Here is an 18,239-nt window from a genome sequence, read left to right as displayed (position 1 = left end):
TCCATTGCAAAATGTTTATCATAATTTTGGTAGGATATAAATCTCTTTACCCTCTGTCTATATGTTATCATCGTTTCTTGTGTGACTCCTATGGTATGTTTTTTCTATCAATTACATTTTAAAGTACAATACGAGTGATACATGTGTCAGTGTTAAAGTAATTAATGTTTTAGTGACTGGACGATAACACATGAGTCCAACCACACCTTTCAAGGAGCAGAAGAAGAAGAGAGAATTGTTCAGAAAAGTTCATGCTACCAAACTGCCATCTTGGATTCGTTTGTTTCTTATGGCGATTCCCTGTGAAGATTCGCCTGTCATTTGCTGTTATGAGTGATGGACTGCAATGACTTGTAGACTACCGGTACGCTACGCATTCCTGCATCGATAAGTTTGAAAATTTGAACCGATATCGTATTACTTACGCAATGAAGAAAGTAATGGATATTGAGAGCGAAGACGAACCGGACTGTAAGTTATAACTCCATCTTCAGGCTACCATGTCATTATTTACGAATTTGATCCTAGAGGAATACCAATGTAGCCTATTTGTTGAATTGGCATAGTTAGTATTTAAGGCTTATCTGCGAGGTTGTTTGCGAGTTTAATCGCGTGTCTTCATCCAACCGTTCCCATGGCCTCTTTCCCGGAGAGATACGGGATTTTTACCGGGATCTGATGACTGGTTTGCAGTTCACTTAGTCTCTGTGGGAACAATTGAGAACAAACAGACGGTGAGATAGCGGTTCGTTCTAGAGAGCCAAGAACAACGGCCGAGAGGATTCGTTACACTGACCACGTGCCACTTCGTAATCTGCAAGCCCTCGGGCTGAGCAGCGGTCGCTTGGTAGGCCAAGGCCCATCAGGGCTGTAGCGCCATGGGGGAATGTCGTCGTAATCGTTGGGAGGTTCTTAGTCTTGTGAGTGGTGTGCTGCTTTACCAAGGCTTCTTTGTTTCGCTCGGCCTTGGGTAGAATGTTTTTTTAATTATCAATCAATCAATCAATCAATACTGATCTGCATTTAGGGCAGTCGCTCAGGTGGCAGATTCCCTATCTGTTGCTTTCCTAGCCTTTTCCGAAATGATTTCAAAGAAATTGGAAATTTATTGAACATCTCCCTTGGTAAGTTATTCCAATCCCTAACTCCCCTTCCTATAAATGAATATTTGCCCCAGTTTGTCCTCTTGAATTCCAACTTTATCTTCATATTGTGATCTTTCCTACTTTTATAAACGCCTTTCAAACTTATTCGTCTACTAATGTCATTCCACGCCATCTCTCCGCTGACAGCTCGGAACATACCACTTATTGAAATAATAACATTAAGTTATTTATTAGACCACCTAATCAATACAAAATTTTGTATTGATTAGGTGGTCTAATAAATAACTTAATGTTATTATTTCAATCTACATCATCAATACGGACCAAAAATGATATTTATTACATGTAACATACCACTTAGTCGGGCAGTTCTTCTTCTTTCTCTCAATTCTTCCCAACCCAAACATTGCAACATTTTTGTAACGCTACTCTTTTGTCGGAAATCACCCAGAACAAATCGAGCTGCTTTTCTTTGGATTTTTTTCCAGTTCTTGAATCAGGTAATCCTGGTGAGGGTCCCATACACTGGAACCATACTCTAGTTGGGGTCTTACCAGAGACTTATATACCCTCTCCTTTACATCCTTACTACAACCCCTAAACACCCTCATAACCATGTGCAGAGATCGGTACCCTTTATTTACAATCCCATTTATGTGATTACCCCAATGAAGATCTTTCCTTATATTAACACCTAGATACTTACAATGATCCCCAAAAGGAACTTTCACCCCATCAACACAGTCATTAAAACTGAGAGGACTTTTCCTATTTGTGAAACTCACAACCTGACTTTTAACCCTGTTTATCAACATACCATTGCCTGCTGTCCATCTCACAACACTTTCGAGATCACGTTGCAGTTGCTCACAATCTTGTAACTTATTTATCACTCTATAGAGAATAACATCATCCGCAAAAAGCCTTACCTCAGATTCCACTCCTTTACTCATATCATTTATATATATAAGAAAACATAAAGGTCCGATAACACTGCCCTGAGGAACTCCCCTCTCAACTATTACAGGGTCAGACAAAACTTCACCTACTCTAACTCTCTGAGATCTATTTTCTAGAAATATAGCAACCCATTCAGTCACTCTTTTGTCTAGTCCAATTGCACTCATTTTTGCCAGTAGTCTCCCATGATCCACCCTATCAAATGTTTTAGACAGGTCAATCGCGATACAGTCCATTTGACTTCCAGAATCCAAGATATCTGCTATATCTTGCTGGAATCCTACAAGTTGAGCTTCAGTGGAATAATCTTTCCTAAAACCGAATTGCCTTCTATCGAACCAGTTATTAATTTCACAAACATTTCTAATATAATCAGAAAGAATGCCTTCCCAAAGCTTACATACAATGCATGTCAAACTTACTGGCCTGTAATTTTCAGCTTTATGTCTATCACCCTTTCCTTTATACACAGGGGCTACTATAGCAACTCTCCATTCATCTGGTATAGCTCCTCCGACCAAACAATAATCAAATAAGTACTTCAGATATGGTACTATATCCCAACCCATTGTCTTTAGTATATCCCCAGAAATCTGAACAATTCCAGCCGCTTTTCTAGTTTTCAACTTTTGTATTTTATTGTAAATGTCATTGTTATCATATGTAAATTTTATTACTTCTTTGGCCTTAGTCTCCTCCTCTATCTCGACATTATCCTTGAAACCAACAATCTTTACATACTGCTGACTGAATACTTCTGCCTTTTGAAGATCTTCACATACACACTCTCCTTGTTCATTAATTATTCCTGGAATGTCCTTCTTGGAACCTGTTTCTGCCTTAAAATACCTATACATACCCTTCCATTTTTCACTAAAATTTGTATGACTGCCAATTATGCTTGCCATCATGTTATCCGTAGCTGCCTTCTTTGCTAGATTCAATTTTCTAGTAAGTTCCTTCAATTTCTCCTTACTTCCACAGCCATTTCTAACTCTATTTCTTTCCAGTCTGCACCTCCTTCTTAGTCTTTTTATTTCTCTATTATAATAAGGTGGGTCTTTACCATTCCTTACCACCCTTAAAGGTACAAACCTGTTTTCGCATTCCTCAACAATTTCTTTAAACCCATCCCAGAGTCTGTTTACATTTTTATTTACCGTTTTCCACCGATCATAGTTACTTTTTAGAAACTGCCTCATGCCTGCTTTAGCAGCCATATGGTACTGCCTAACAGTCCTACTTTTAAGACCTTCCTTTCTATCACATTTATTTTTAACTACCACAAAAACAGCTTCATGATCACTAATACCATCTATTACTTCAGTTTCCCTATAGAGCTCATCTGGTTTTATCAGCACCACATCCAGGATATTTTTCCCTCTGGTTGGTTCCATCACTTTCTGAATCAGCTGTCCTTCCCATATTAACTTATTTGCCATTTGTTGGTCATGCTTCCTGTCGTTCGCATTTCCTTCCCAATTGACATCTGGCAAATTCAGATCTCCCGCTACAATCACATTTCTTTCCATGTCGTTCCCCACATAGCTGACTATCCTATCAAATAATTCCGAATCCGCGTCAGTGCTACCCTTTCCCGATCTGTACACTCCAAATATATCAAGTTGCCTATTATCTTTAGAAATGAGCCTTACACCTAGAATTTCATGTGTCTCATCTTTAACTTTTTCGTAGCTTACAAATTCTTCTTTCACCAGAATGAACACTCCCCCTCCCACCATTCCTATCCTATCTCTACGATACACACTCCAGTGCCGTGAGAAAATTTCTGCATCCATTATATCATTTCTCAGCCATGATTCAACTCCTATTACAATATCTGGTAAATATATATCTATTAAATTACTTAATTCTATTCCTTTCTGTACAATACTTCTACAGTTCAACACTAACAATTTTATGTCATCCCTACTTGATTTCCAGTTCCCTGTTCCCTTATCACCGCTCCCTAGGCCATCCCGTTTCCCTGAATGTACCTCCCTATTACCCTTCCAAACAAATTTCCTAACTTGTATGTACCACTGCGGTTTAAATGAAGGCCATCTGAGCGCAGATCCCTATCTCCTACCCACCCATTAGGATCTAGAAATTTCACTCCCAGTTTCCCACATACCCACTCCATAGTCTCATTTAAATCCCCAGTCACCCTCCAGTCAGTATCCCTCCTACACAGTATTCCACTAATAACAATCTCCGCTTTCTTAAACTTCACCCTGCTGCATTTACCAGATCCCACACATCTCCAACTATGTTGTACTTATATCAGCTTGCCTTACGTTGTTGGTACCAACGTGAAACACTACCACCTTCTCTTTCCCCTCCTCCCTCTCTTCAACTTTCCTCAACATCTGCCTCAACCTAATTCCTGGATAATATTCTACCCTGGTTCCTTTTCCTCCACACACTTTCCCCACGTGTCTAACGATGGAATCCCCCATGACCAGAGCCTCAAACCTTCCCACCTCATCTGATCCCCTCCCCTCCTGGTCAGCCCTATCTTTTCTCACTGCTGCAGAAGCTACTTCCTCCTCCCTTTTCTCCGTCCCATGACCCTGTTCCACCTGTCTTTTCCTATCCTCTACTCTACATTTCCCTTTCCTACCTTTTCCCTTCCTCCTACTTCCACGCATCTCAGCAACAGTTCCCTGTCCCTCATCTTCCCTCTGTTGTTCTACCTGGAGTGACTCGTACCGATTTCGCACAGACACCTGTCCTGAATGGCCTCCATCTAAACAATTCAGGTAAACGAAAGATAGCAAATATTGTTTTAGATTTTATTAATCTTAAGATATGTACTGTAAAACAGGCAACTCCCTTGAGTTATAATACTGACCAGGAAAACTAGTAGAAAGAGCCAGCTGTACTTCAAGCTGGCTCAGTCAACTAGAAAAAGAAACTCAGGATAGTAAGGAATTTCAAGTTACCCAATTGCAACAGTCAAGTTTTAGGGAGGAAGGGGGTCTGAGATTGCTCTTGGTAAACTGTCAAAGTGTAGTAAATAAACAATTAAAATTTGGTACATTGATGGAATCTTATGAGACTGATGTGGTGATAGGAGTGGAATCGTGGTTGAAAGAAGGGGTGGGTAATAGAGAAGTATTTCCAGAAGGGTACACAGTCTATCGTAGAGACCGAGGAGATAAAAAGGGAGGGGGGGTGTTTATTCTTGTGAAGGAAACTTACTGTTCACATGAATGGTTTACCGATGAAAGGGATGAAATATTAGGGATAAAATTAGTTTGTGATAATATGAAGGAGGTGGGAATTATAGGAACATACAGGCCTGGAAGAGAGGAAAGAGACATGGAAATCTTTGAGAAAATAATAGATGATACTTCTAAAAACAATAATGATATGGTAATAATTGGGGGAGATCTAAATTTGCCTGAAGTTGAATGGAATGGAGCTGCAGGTGAAGCCCATGAACAGAAACTGGCAAATAAGTTAATTTGGGAGGGAGGATTTACACAAGTAGTACAAGAACCGACTCGTCTCAATAACTTACTAGATGTATTCTTGGTTAAACCATGGGAAATTGTTGATAAAACTGAGGTAATTGAAGGAATAGTAGACCATAAGGCTGTAATAATGGATGTAGGACTCGTACCAAAAAGGCTTAATAAGAGGGTTACACAAGACAAGAAATTATACAGAAAAACTAAAGTTAATGAATTTGGGACTTACCTTAAATCACAATTCAGTTGTTGGATAAGTGAAGGGAGTAATGTGGATACACTTTGGGCTAAATTTGAAGGAATCATTTGGGAAGGAGAGAAGAGATTTGTACCTGTTAAGAAGGGTAAAATGACCTCAGACCCTGTTTATTATACAAAGGAAATAAGAAAATTAAAAAGAAAATGTAGAATAGTAAACAGGAAAATCAAAGAGGGTAGGGAGAGTAGAGAAACTAGAAAACAGCTAATGAGGGAACTGAATAGAGTGAAAAAGGAAGCAAAAGAGAATTATATGAATGGCATACTTCAAGAGGGTAATGACCACAAAGGGAAATGGAAAAAGCTGTATTCATATATCAGGAATCAAAAAGGAAAAGGAATCCAAATTCCTACAATGGTGGGAGAAGGGGGTGAACACTATTTAACAGATACTGAGAAAGCAAACCTCTTTAGTAGGAAATTCAGAGATTCAGTAGATGATTGTCAGGAGTTGGAAACCGAAACAGAAGATAGAGAGGGAGAGTCACAGAGGGAAACACGAAGCTTCTCATTCACAAACGTTTCAGAGAAATCCAACTGCTTCAGCAAGGAAAAGCAGCAGGAAGTGATCAAATTACTGGGGAGGTATTAAAGACAATGGGGTGATACATAGTGCCTTATTTAAAATTTCTCTTTGACTATGTCATAAATAATAGTGTAATACCAAAGGAATGGAAGGAATCTATAATAATACCAATTTATAAAGGAAAGGGTGATAAAAGGAAACCAGAGAACTACAGACCAATCAGCCTGACCAGTATAGTTTGTAAAATACTGGAGAGTTTAATATCGAAGTACATCAGAGGGATATGTGATGATAAAAATTGGTTCATGAGGAGCCAATATGGATTTAGAAAGAAATTTTCTTGTGAGGCACAACTGGTGGGATTTCAGCAGGACATATCAGATCAGTTGGATTCAGGAGGTCAGTTAGACTGCATAGCCATAGATCTTTCCAAAGCCTTTGATAGAGTGGAACATGGAATATTGTTAAAGAAATTGGAGGGAATAGGATTGGACGTAAGGGTTACACGTTGGATAAAAACATTTCTAAATTCAAGGGTTCAGAAAGTCAAAGTAGGAAATAATGTATCTCAGGAAGAGAAAGTTTGGAAGGGAATTGCACAGGGTAGTATAATTGGACCGTTACTTTTCTTAATATACGCAAATGTCCGACTCGTTGGCTGAACGGTCAGCGTACTGGCCTTCGGTTCAGAGGGTCCCGGGTTCGATTCCCGGTCGGGTCAGGGATTTTAACCTTAATTGGTTAATTCCAATGGCACGGGGGCTGGGTGTATGTGTTGTCTTCATCACCATTTCATCCTCATCACGACGCGCAGGTCACCTACGGGTGTCAAATAGAAAGACCTGCACCTGGCGAGCCGAACCCGTCCTGGGATATCCCGGCACTAAAAGCCATACGACATTTCATATACGCAAATGATTTAGGGAACAATATAACATCAAAAATAAGATTGTATGCAGATGACATAATTGTTTATAGGAAAATAAACAACATTGAGGATTGTTCAGAATTACAAAGGGACCTTGAAAGTATCCAACAATGGGTTGAAGAAAATAATATGAATGTTAATGGAGGCAAATCAACTGTTACAACTTTTACAAACAGGAGCTTTAAAACTGAATTTGAATATACTTTGGATGAGGTAGTTATCCCAAAAGATGGCAAGTGCAAATACTTAGGTGTGAGATTTGAAAGTAATTTGCACTGGAAGGGTCATATTGATGACATTGTTGGGAAAGCATACAGATCATTACATGTCATAATGATGCTACTTAAAGGATGCAACAAAGAATTAAAAGAAAAAAGTTACTTGAGTATGGTTCGTCCATTATTGGAATATGCAAACAGTGTTTGGGATCCTCACCAAGAATACCTAATAAAAGAAATAGATAGTGGTGCCGAGGAAAGCAGCAAGATTTGTAACAGGGGATTTCAGGAGAAAGAGTAGTGTATCAGAAATCTTAAAGGTACTTGTGTGGGAAACTTTAAGTAAGAGAAGGGAGAAAAGTAGACTTATAGGATTATATAGAGCCTATACAGGAGAAGAAGCATGGGGAGATATCCGTGAGAGGCTTCAGTTGGAAAATAATTATATCGGCAGGACTGACCACAAATATAAAATTAGAAGGAATTTTAGCAGAAGCGATTGGGGTAAATTTTCATTCATTGGGAAGGGTGTGAAGGAGTGGAACAGTTTACTAGGGGTAGTGTTTGATCCTTTTCCAAAATCTGTACAGATATTCAAGAAGAGAATAAACAGGAACAGAGAAAATAAATGAAGTGTTAGAGGGCATTCGACCAGTGCAGGTTATTGTAAATAAAAAATGTGTGTGAATAAATTAATTCCATCCCCTGGTCTAAGGAGTTTGGACAGCCAAAGTAGGGGACTGCCTGTAGGGGTGAAGTACAGTGGGGACTTCGAGGGCCCTGGGACCGCTACGGTAGCTGTGAAGTCCCTTCAGGAATTTTGAAAAGTGGTGGCAAAAGGGGCTCTGGTTAAGACGCAGCAGGTCGTTATGCTACTTAGGATCCAGAATGGGTAAAAAAAAAAAAAATAGTAAGTAAATAAATGCAATGTAAAGTTTAATCTTATACCAGTTGTATAGTATCATTTGAAGTAATTCCACATACTGTATATCAGTTGACTATATTTGTAAGTAGTACAGGAGATATTATAAGTAGAATTTTGTAAACAATATAAATTTATTAAGGATGAGCTGTGTGTTTAATAGAAAACATTGTTAGCGTAAATTGTATAATATTGTATTATAGGAAAATTTTCTTCACTTGTTAATTTAATATTTAGTGCTTGACAATAATGTATTTTAGTGTACCATTTGCCACCGAGGTAGACACCTCAATTGCAAATAAAGAGATTTTGATTTGATTTTGAATTCTGATCCTGAATAGAGCCCTTAGCCTGCAATCTCCTTCCCCTTAGAACATTAGACCACCTGTCTTCTACAACTCCTCCCTTTCCTTCCCCTCCCTCTTGTACACCTACTGTAACCTGTACATTGTTTGAGGGAGTCCTATCTTCCTTCCTGTCTTCTGTGTGAATCCTAATTATCTCCCTCAAACTTTCCAACTCCTCCCTCATACCCCTCAATGCCTCACCACACCCACAATAAGTACACTCGCGCTCCTTAGCCATTCTTTACGGGGGAAAAAAAATTAAATTAAAAAATAAAATAACTTATTTGCAAAAAATAAATGAACGAAGGGATATATTGTCTGGGATAGTACACAACAATAAGGTAATTAATATACGACTACACTACAATACTACTTAGTCGTGCTCTATTTTTTTAAATTCTACAACCCCTAACAGGATAAAAACTGCTGTTAATTACTGAATATCGAAAGTAATACACAAGAACTACACAATTCCAAACTGCAATTAAGCCTATCCTAATTACAACAACAGTATTTTAGTAAGAGTTTCTACGGATACAATTCGTAACTTCTACTGTTGTTGGGCGGGGTAGAATACATCCACGCTCTCCCGTGCCTGTCATAAGAGATGGCTAGAAGGGGTAACCTCTATGGGTTCTCATCCTTGGACTGTGGATAGGCATAGGAGTAATATCCACAGTATCCCCTGCCTGTAAGAGGCAACTAAAAGGGCCACCAGGGGGGCTCTTATCTTAGGAACGAGGGCTGGCGACCACAGGGCACTTAGCTGACTCCTGGAATTGCTTCCACTTACTTGTGCCAGGCTCCTCACTTTCATCTATTCTATCTGACCTCCCTTCGTCAACTCTTGTTCTTGCCTAGGGAGTCTTTCATTTTCATGCCCTTTGTAGTCGTTGTCATCCTTTGGCTGATACCTTCATTTTTTGAAGTGTCAGGCCCCTTCCATTTTTTCCCTCTGATTATTGTTAATAGAGGATGTTGCCTAGTTGTACTTCCTCTTAAAACAATGATCACTACCTGTGGATACGTGACCAGAGGGCCCCTAGCTGAGTGGCATTGTTTTCTGTAACTTTTTCCAGGCTCTTTACTTTCATCTATTCCTATTCGAAATCCCCTGGTTAATTATTGTTCCTTTTTATTATTTTATTTTTACACGTTGCTTTACATTGCACTGGCAGAGATAGGTCTTATGGCAACAATGGGTCAGGAGAAGGCAAGGAAGCGGCTGTGGCCTTAATTAAGGTACAGCCCCAGCATTTGCTTGGTGTGAAAATGGGAAACCATGGAAGACCATCTTCATTGCTGCTGACAGTGGGATTCAAACCCACTATCTCCTGAATAGTGGATACTGGCCGCATTTAAGCAACTGCAGTTATCGAGCCCAGTAATTATTGTTCTCTTCTGACCCTGGCTGTATTAAGTTTGTGAGGCCTAGTTAGTACTGTCATTTTCACTCCTTTTGTGGCCTTTCCTTTTATTTTATTTTATTTTCGCTGTTGGTTTTACGCCGCACTGATTCAGACAGGTATTATGGTGATGGAATAGGACAGAGCTAGGACTAGGAAGAAAATGATCCTGGCATTTATTAAAGTACAACCCCAGCATATGCCTGGTGTGAAAATGGGAAAACCACAGAAAACCATCTTGAGGGCTGCCAACAATGAGGTTCGAACCCACCATATCCTGAATGAAAGTTAATAGGTACAAGGCCTGGACTCAGCTCAGTTTTCTGTTCTTATTTTGTTCTTCCCTTTCTGGTTGTTAGTGTTAAGAGAGGATGGTTTATCAGTTGTACATACTTCCTTTTAAAATAATAATCACTACTACTCATAGCTTCACAGTCCTGCATTATCAAGGTCTTTCTTGATCTTCCTCAGGGGCACTTGCGTGGTATTTTACCTTCATTCACTTCAGTCATCAGATTTTATGATGAAATGAAATGGCATATGGCTTTTAGTGCCGGAAGTGTCCGAGGACATGTTCGGCTTGCCAGGTGCAGGTCTTTTGATTTGACGCTCTTAGGCGACCTGCTTGTCATGATGAGGATGAAATTAAGATGAAGACAACACAAACACTCAGCCACTGTGCCAGCGAAATTAACCAATGATGTTTAGAATTCCCGACCCTGCTGGGAATCGAACCCAGGATCCCTGTGACCAAAGGCCAGCACGCTAACCATTTAGGCATGAAGCCGGACAGATTTTATGATGTTGGTATTTAAAAGATCTGTGGCACCAACACATTAAATTAAAACTCGGCCATAGATCGCTCTTCATAGATCCCTTCCCCGGCCATCTGGTAGCGTAACATGGAACGTCGACAAATTGGCAGCCTAAATTGTGTCAGATCAAAATACTTGCATGCAGTAGGTGAGGCCATATGGTTATTACTTCAGAACCCGACGTAGCAACAGCCTCCTCTCTTTTATCTTGTCCAATGCTTCAGCATTGTTCATCCATCTTGTAGTTATTTCCTCAACTGACTTAGCAACAACCTCCTCTCTTGTATATTGTTCCTCTGTGTTTGGGGGCAGTAGAATGAACACCCACTGTATCCTCTGCCTGTTATAAGAGGCAACTAAAGGGGTCCCAGGGGATCTGAACTTGGGACCGTGTGTTGGCGATCGCGGGGTACTTAGCCTGAGTCATCCCCCTGTGGGTGGGAGCAGTAGAATAACACCCATGGTATCTTTTGGCCTCTTGTTATGTGTTTGTTAATCCCAAGGGCTGTGCTAGCTTAGGTTTACTCATGCAGGATTGGCCTCAGAGTAGAACCAGAACAACAAGGTGTCCCCTGAGTTGCCTGAGAGGTTCTGTGCTCTTTTTCTTTTTATCTTCCCTTCCTATCCCAATCTCCTTATTTTTAATTTCTCTGACTATCTAGCTAGCCTCTCTTGTATGGAGATATCTTCCTCCCTCAATCATAAGTTTCGGGTCGTGATCAGGTGATGCATAACTACTGGGAGAGTATTCACTAGCGGCCCACTTTCAGATATTGGGCGCCCTTTTGAGTATCCAGCTCTACCTTGGAATGCGGGGCTTTGCCGAAGGTTGACCAATTACTTCCCTAGCTACTTGTGGGACTGAGAATGGAACCCTCTTCTTTTTTTTTTAAATCGAAAAACAGCGTCTTCCAAAGTTTGAAAACTTCAGCGATATATCCCAGTTGATCATGAATGTGATGAACATATACCTTAATTCCTGGTGGCTTCCGGGGTCGATGGTAAGAGCTTTCTCGATAAATGTCCATCCTTTATCAGTAATTGCATAGAAGAAATTGTTGGTGGTGAAGTTGTTGAGATGTGAAAGCTCCATGATGGATTTGTCTTAAAGACATCTTTAGCTGAACAGTCAAGATGGCCACTTAAAGCCTAATCATTCGAAAATGTTGAAGTTTCCATCAAGAAGTACAAATCTCTGAACTCCTGCAGAGATTAGGTTAAGGTTTCCAATGAAATATGATCCATAACCTTGCTCATTGGGGGTGGTCCGTTCATTCCAGTTCCAATAAATAATAATGGCATTTGGCTTCCAAAGAGGTCTGGTGCTGGTCTTTCAAGTTGATGCTGTATAAGCAACCTGTGAATCTATGAGGGATGGGGCCCTACCTATGATGAATTTTAATGCTAACCAATGAAGGTTAAAACCCCTGATCTGGCCGGGAATCAAACCTGGTACTCTCTTGACCAAAGGCGAGCATGCTAATCATTTAGCCATGGAGCTGGGCTCCAGCTCCAATGAAATGTTACAACTACCAAAAATCTGGAGAAGGAGAAGGTGGATATGATGGGGTTGAGTGAAGTGAGATGGAAAGGTAACAGAAGGAAGAAATTGAGGAAAGGATACACATTATACTGGAGTGTGGCCAAGAGGCAATAAATGAAGTGGGACTAATCATTTTGAAGTAATTGGAGAAGTATGTTGAAGTGATAGAATGTGTGAGTGACAGAATAATGAAGATTAGACTAAACATGAAGAAAGAAGTGATGGACTTCATACAAGTGTATGCACCCAGACGGGAAATAGGGAAGAAGATATTGAAGGATTCTTGGAGAAATTTCAGGTGTGGAAGTGGTTGTTATGGGTGATCTGAATGCACAGGTCGGAAATGAGAGACAAGGAAAGGAAGAAGTCATTGGACCATATGGATATGGGAAAAAGAATCGTAAAGGAGAGGAACTAGTGGTCTTCTGTGAAAGGAATGGACTTATAGTGGGGAATACATGGTTTTGAAAGAAAAACGGCAGGAAAATTACGAGATGTGGGTTGGGTGACAAAAAGAACAAAATCAGCATTTGACTACTTTTTGGTGGAAAGGACAAATTGGAGGAAGTTGATGGATGTGACAGCTTTACCAGGAGGAGCATTTGATGGGGACCATAGAGTTGTGGTGGCAAAATTACGGTTGGGAAAAATGGAAAAATTAAAAGATAAGAGAAAGCAAAATAAAAGTATGGGAATTGAAAGAGAAAAATGTACAGGAAGATTTTCAGGACAGATTGAAGCAACAAATCCCAGTTACTGAAGTGGAAAATGGTAAAGTAACATGGAACGTCGACAAACTAGCAACCTATTATTATTATTATTATTATTATTATTATTATTATTATTATTATTATTATTGGTGTATGGCAACAAGTTAGATACAAATATACAAATACATAATATTTACAAATATACACAGGCAAGACAAATGTTTTATAGCAGAATGTCCAGTTGGGTGATCCACTGTATGGCTTCCTCTGTTGGTTCCAAAAAGTCACTTGGGCTACCTGTGTAGGAACGTCATGTACATTTACTTACAATATAGGGGATTGTCTGCCGAGAGGCACCACAGTCGCACTCTGGTGATGAAATATATTTCCACTTATAAAGGGCATCCCTGCATCGTCCATGATTTGTTCTCACCCGATTCAGAGTGGTCCAAAGCTTACGCGGTAGATGATGTCCCCCAGGAAGATGTTTTCCAGAAAAGATGTTTTGTAAGGAACTGTCTGTGGCAACTTTCTAGTGACTTCTCCATTCTTTTACAGGGTGAAATTTCCCTTCAGCCAATGTGACAGCATTACGCAAAGATGGATGACGTGGCTTGAGCCTCGTTATCTTGAGAACAGGAATATAATCCAGAACAGGCAGTTGAGGGATCATTTCTATCCTCTTGAACTCCCAAATGAGAGCATTTGATCTTCTTAAATCAGGCGGCATTATACCTGACAACTGGGAGCCAATAAAGGGGTGTGGACTGGATAGTACAAGATATTAACCTCATGCTAACATTCAGTTGAGTATCAATGAGTCTTGTATATGGGCTATTCAGCCAAACTGGTACACAGTACTCAGCACACGAGAAAACCAGTCCCAAAGCAGAAGATCTTAAAGTCTTTGCTGAGGAACCCCAACTTAAGCCGCAGAATTTCTGAAGGATATTATTACGTGTTTTGAGCTTTTTGGACAGATTCATAAGATGTTGTTTGTAAGATAGTGTGCAATCAAGTGTAATGCTGAAATATTTTGGATACCAGCTGTGCCGAAGTTCACGATGACAAAAACGTATCTGAAGATTAATGCCAGCTTGGTGATTATTCAGGTGAAAACATGACACTTCTGTTTTGTTAGGGTTAGGATTCAGTCGCCATTTCTTGAAGTACGTTTCAAGTGAAATGAGGTCTCTTTGTAGCACTTCTTCTGTCACACTAAGGTCTCGATGTTGAGTGGCTAGTGTTATATCATCAGCATAACGGAATTTTCGTGATGATGTTTCTGGGAGATCGGAGATCAAAATACCTGATGTGGAGCCAAGGCCATACGGTTATTATTTCATAATTTGACCACACCTTATTGCAATTTTAAGGGTTGGAAACCTGCAAATTGTATGGAAAATGTGAGCATTTTGGTGTCGATTGCACACCACCACCTGTGTGCATCAACTGCACTGGTGTGCATGCTCCAGTCTTTACGGAGTGCCCCATGTTCCAGCAAGAGAAGACAATCCAGGAGATAAAAACACTGGATAATTTATCTAATCCAGATGCCCAGGGGAAGTTCAATTCCATGGCTGCTCTGGTGTTCTCTCTCTCCTTTGCTGAAAAGGTCATGAAAGTGCACATCTCACCAGAGAGTTTTGCATAGACATTATCAGTAATGAATATGCATTGAATAGTCTCAGCCATTAACAAGTAGTAGTATTTAAGAAAACTGGAGGTCCCAGGATGGTATCAATACCGTTTGGGATATCAACAAGTGTGTTATTGTAGACGTTGCATGGGAAGGACCCTTCTCAGGAACGCTCGGCCGGGAAGTCTTCTCCCACCAAGGGGGGGGGGGGGGGGGTGAAAGGCTTCCCCATGCAGGGCTGGAAAATTAACCAGCCCTCCTACCAAAGCCCAAACGAAACAGGAGGAGAAGAGGAAGCCCCAACACTCCCTTAAGAAGTTGGAGAAGCAGCCTGCCCCAACCTGATCAGGAGTCACAGCATCCTCGAAGAAGACTGGCAAACTATCTACTAGCTCTCGTTCATAGAATGTGGAAACAGCGGGCAAGAGTGAGAGCTCCCAAGGTCCTCTTGCTTGATCCCTTTCTGGGGAACCCAGTTTTCCCAGAAAGAAGGCCCATTGTTCTAAATGTGAGAGTGGTGATTATAGTGGTGATTATTCTAAGATGAAGTACAACTAGGCAGCCATCCCCTATTAACACGAATTAGAGAGAAAAATATGGAAGGGGACCAACACTTCGAAAAATTAAGGTATCGAGAAAAGAAAGATAAGGGCCATGAAAAGCGTGAAAATGAAAGAGTTCCTAGACCTCCACACATAATACCGTCAGGGTCAGAAAAGAACACGAGTTGACCAAGTAAGATTGGATAGGATAGATGAAAGTGAGGAGCTTGACACAAGTAAGTGGAAGCAATGCCAGGACTCAACTAGGGAGTGTGGGTTGGCGACCACGGGCTTCCTAAGTTAAGAGCCCCTGGGGCCCCTTTTGGTCGGTGTCTGAAGCTGTCTCTAAATAGGAGACGAAACATGTCCCATTAACTTTATTGTTATTCTTAATAGAATAAACAATTTATAGCATTGTAAAGGTGGAATTTTTATTGAAGTATTCCAAAATATTTTTACCCTCAATTTGTCAGAGGATTTGCCACCATTGCCAAGCCATTGCATTACCTTACAGAGAATCACTAACGGTTTATCTGGACGGAATAATGCCAGAAAGCTTTCAACCATGTAAAGTATGTCCTATGTATAGTGAAGTGAAAGTGAGGCCTGTCAATTCAAATTGTTCTGAGGTATCTGTGGAACGGCAGAGGTGAAAGAAGGTGCGGGGGTGAACAGGTCCCAAAATACGAAATTAAAGTTAAGATAAAATTTAACAAGGTTATATTTTCTTTTAAAGATTAAGAAATAACAAGAATGGCAGGTACAGAGTAGCAAGGCAACAAATGTACAATTACAGTATTCACAGAATTTGGGCTTCGAGCCCCGGATTCACAATTCTTGAGCAATTAGCCCAACTTTACCCAAAAACAAGATTCGACAAAGGGGCAGAAAACTCCAATCATGTTCAGGAACACTTGCTCCCAATTACAAAATAAAGCCTCCTCGAGGCATCCAAAATCAATTTCAAAAGAGCACCCGCTCTTAAGTTCCAGCCTATCAAAGGCCACACGAAACTCCACTTTCAAGTTGTCCTCCAAGGACATGAAAACAGGGGTAAAAATACCCAACCTACTGAGGCCTATCAAGTAAGGAAACAGAAATATTACATGGCCTCGACAATACCAATTTGAAAGGAGGCGAAGCTGCACTCCTAATACATTTGTTTAAAACCTACTTGGCACTAATCCGTTAATGCAAGGGCTAATCCCATACTAAAGAGGTGACTTATATGAGAAGACAATTTACATTACGCTAGACTGGAAGAAACGGTTGAGAAAATAAGTTCACCTCAAAGCAATATAAGTGGGAGCTCGAGAGGGTTAAGCACTCTCTATCCCAATATGTAGTTTAAAAGATAGAATAGATACTAGGTGTCTTTACATTTTAGGGGAAAAGTTACATGGTAGAACGGCTTCGGACCTGCCCCGAGAGTTAAACTGCTGAGCTCGCAAGAAAATAAGTTATGAAACGGCCATTACCTTGTGGTTGAACTGCTGCCCGAAGAAAGAGGCGCTTCCCGCCCCCTGCTACGTACTTTACACACTGAAAGATGTTACTGAAGTGGCGCGGAGACCCGAAAATCGGCAGTTTATATACTCTCGCGGAAAGTTCGAGGCATTTCAGGAATGAGAACACCCTCCCACAAGAATTTTATTGGTTAGGGTTAAGCAACATATCCAAGTTGAAGAAGATACACCTGATTGGTCATAAATTAATTAAAGAAATTCGGGATTGGCTAAATTCAAACCTGGCGGAAGGAAGGGGTTAATATTGCCAACATAAACAATAACTGAAAGAAATTTGACAAAGAACAAACTTATAAACACAAAATTTCTTCAAAAACATAGTTCTTTCACTTCGCACTAGGGTGCATAATTGTATTTCTTCAGTAGTGCCATCTAGAAGAGAATGTCCACACTTCTTACTACAGGCAAAACAAAAATACATCGAAAACGACCCAGTTCAGAAACTTCAAATTTTACAAGTAGTGACATCTTCTGAGAAACTTGAAAATTTACGCAGTAGATAAAGTTCAGACTTCCTCCAGTAGAGGAGTTTCAACTGGCGCAAAGTTTGAATTAGCGGCATGGAGGTGTACCACCCGGTACACAAATTATCATTCATTTCAGGTAATACCAGCGAGCAGGACAGAAACTTTGTAAATAGCCACTAATTAGGGAACTTTTGCCATTAATTCTCAAATAGGATTGTGTGTATTCTAATTGGGTCAACCTTCACTAAATTACACCAATAAAACAGACAGTGTTGTATTTATAACAATATGGAAATATGCAAAATCAAATGACTGTAGTGCAGTTTTCTCAACAACTCTCAAAATATTCAAAATAAATTCATTCACTTTCACTTGGCTCCGTACACTGTCACTTCAAACAGCAGCTTCACGCGCATAGGTTCCAACACAATCTGTTGGCAATCACGATGCACAATAATTGTGACTTGATTCGACTCCAGAGGAGTCTGAAGACTCATACCGTCAACACAGTCAATTCAAATAACTCGGTCAATATATATATATTTCTAAAACATGACCATTGAATAAAAAGAAGCATTTACAAGCAAATCCTCGGATTATTGTTAATACACTGTGCTGAGGTAGACCATTCTTTTGATCCCTCTGACAACTTTTTGTTCATAAAACCTTCTGTTCTGAACACATCCCACCGGGCAAGATGGCTGTGCAGTAAGGGGTGCGCAGCTGTGAGCTTGCATCCAAGAGACAGTCGGTTCAAACCCCACTGTCGGTAGTCCTGAAGAGGGTTTCTGTGGTTTCCCATTTTTACACCAGGCAAATAATGGGGTTGTACCTTAAGGCCACGGCTGCT

At 40.3% G+C, this 18,239-nt stretch overlaps 1 long non-coding RNA gene across 1 annotated transcript in view; it reads left to right on the top strand.

Annotated features, from left to right (window-relative positions):
• The first annotated feature begins 284 nt into the window (after positions 1 to 284).
• LOC136876888 (uncharacterized) overlaps positions 285 to 18,239 on the top strand; it is a 46,646-nt gene continuing 28,691 nt past the window's right edge. Inside the window, exon 1 of the long non-coding RNA XR_010860683.2 lies at positions 285 to 471. This is a non-coding gene — a long non-coding RNA (uncharacterized lncRNA). The remainder of the gene's footprint in view (positions 472 to 18,239) is intronic.

Source organism: Anabrus simplex, chromosome 7 (assembly GCF_040414725.1).
Source record: "Anabrus simplex isolate iqAnaSimp1 chromosome 7, ASM4041472v1, whole genome shotgun sequence".
NCBI classification, from domain to species: Eukaryota; Metazoa; Arthropoda; class Insecta; order Orthoptera; family Tettigoniidae; genus Anabrus; species Anabrus simplex.
This window is presented reverse-complemented; position numbering and strand designations above follow the sequence as displayed.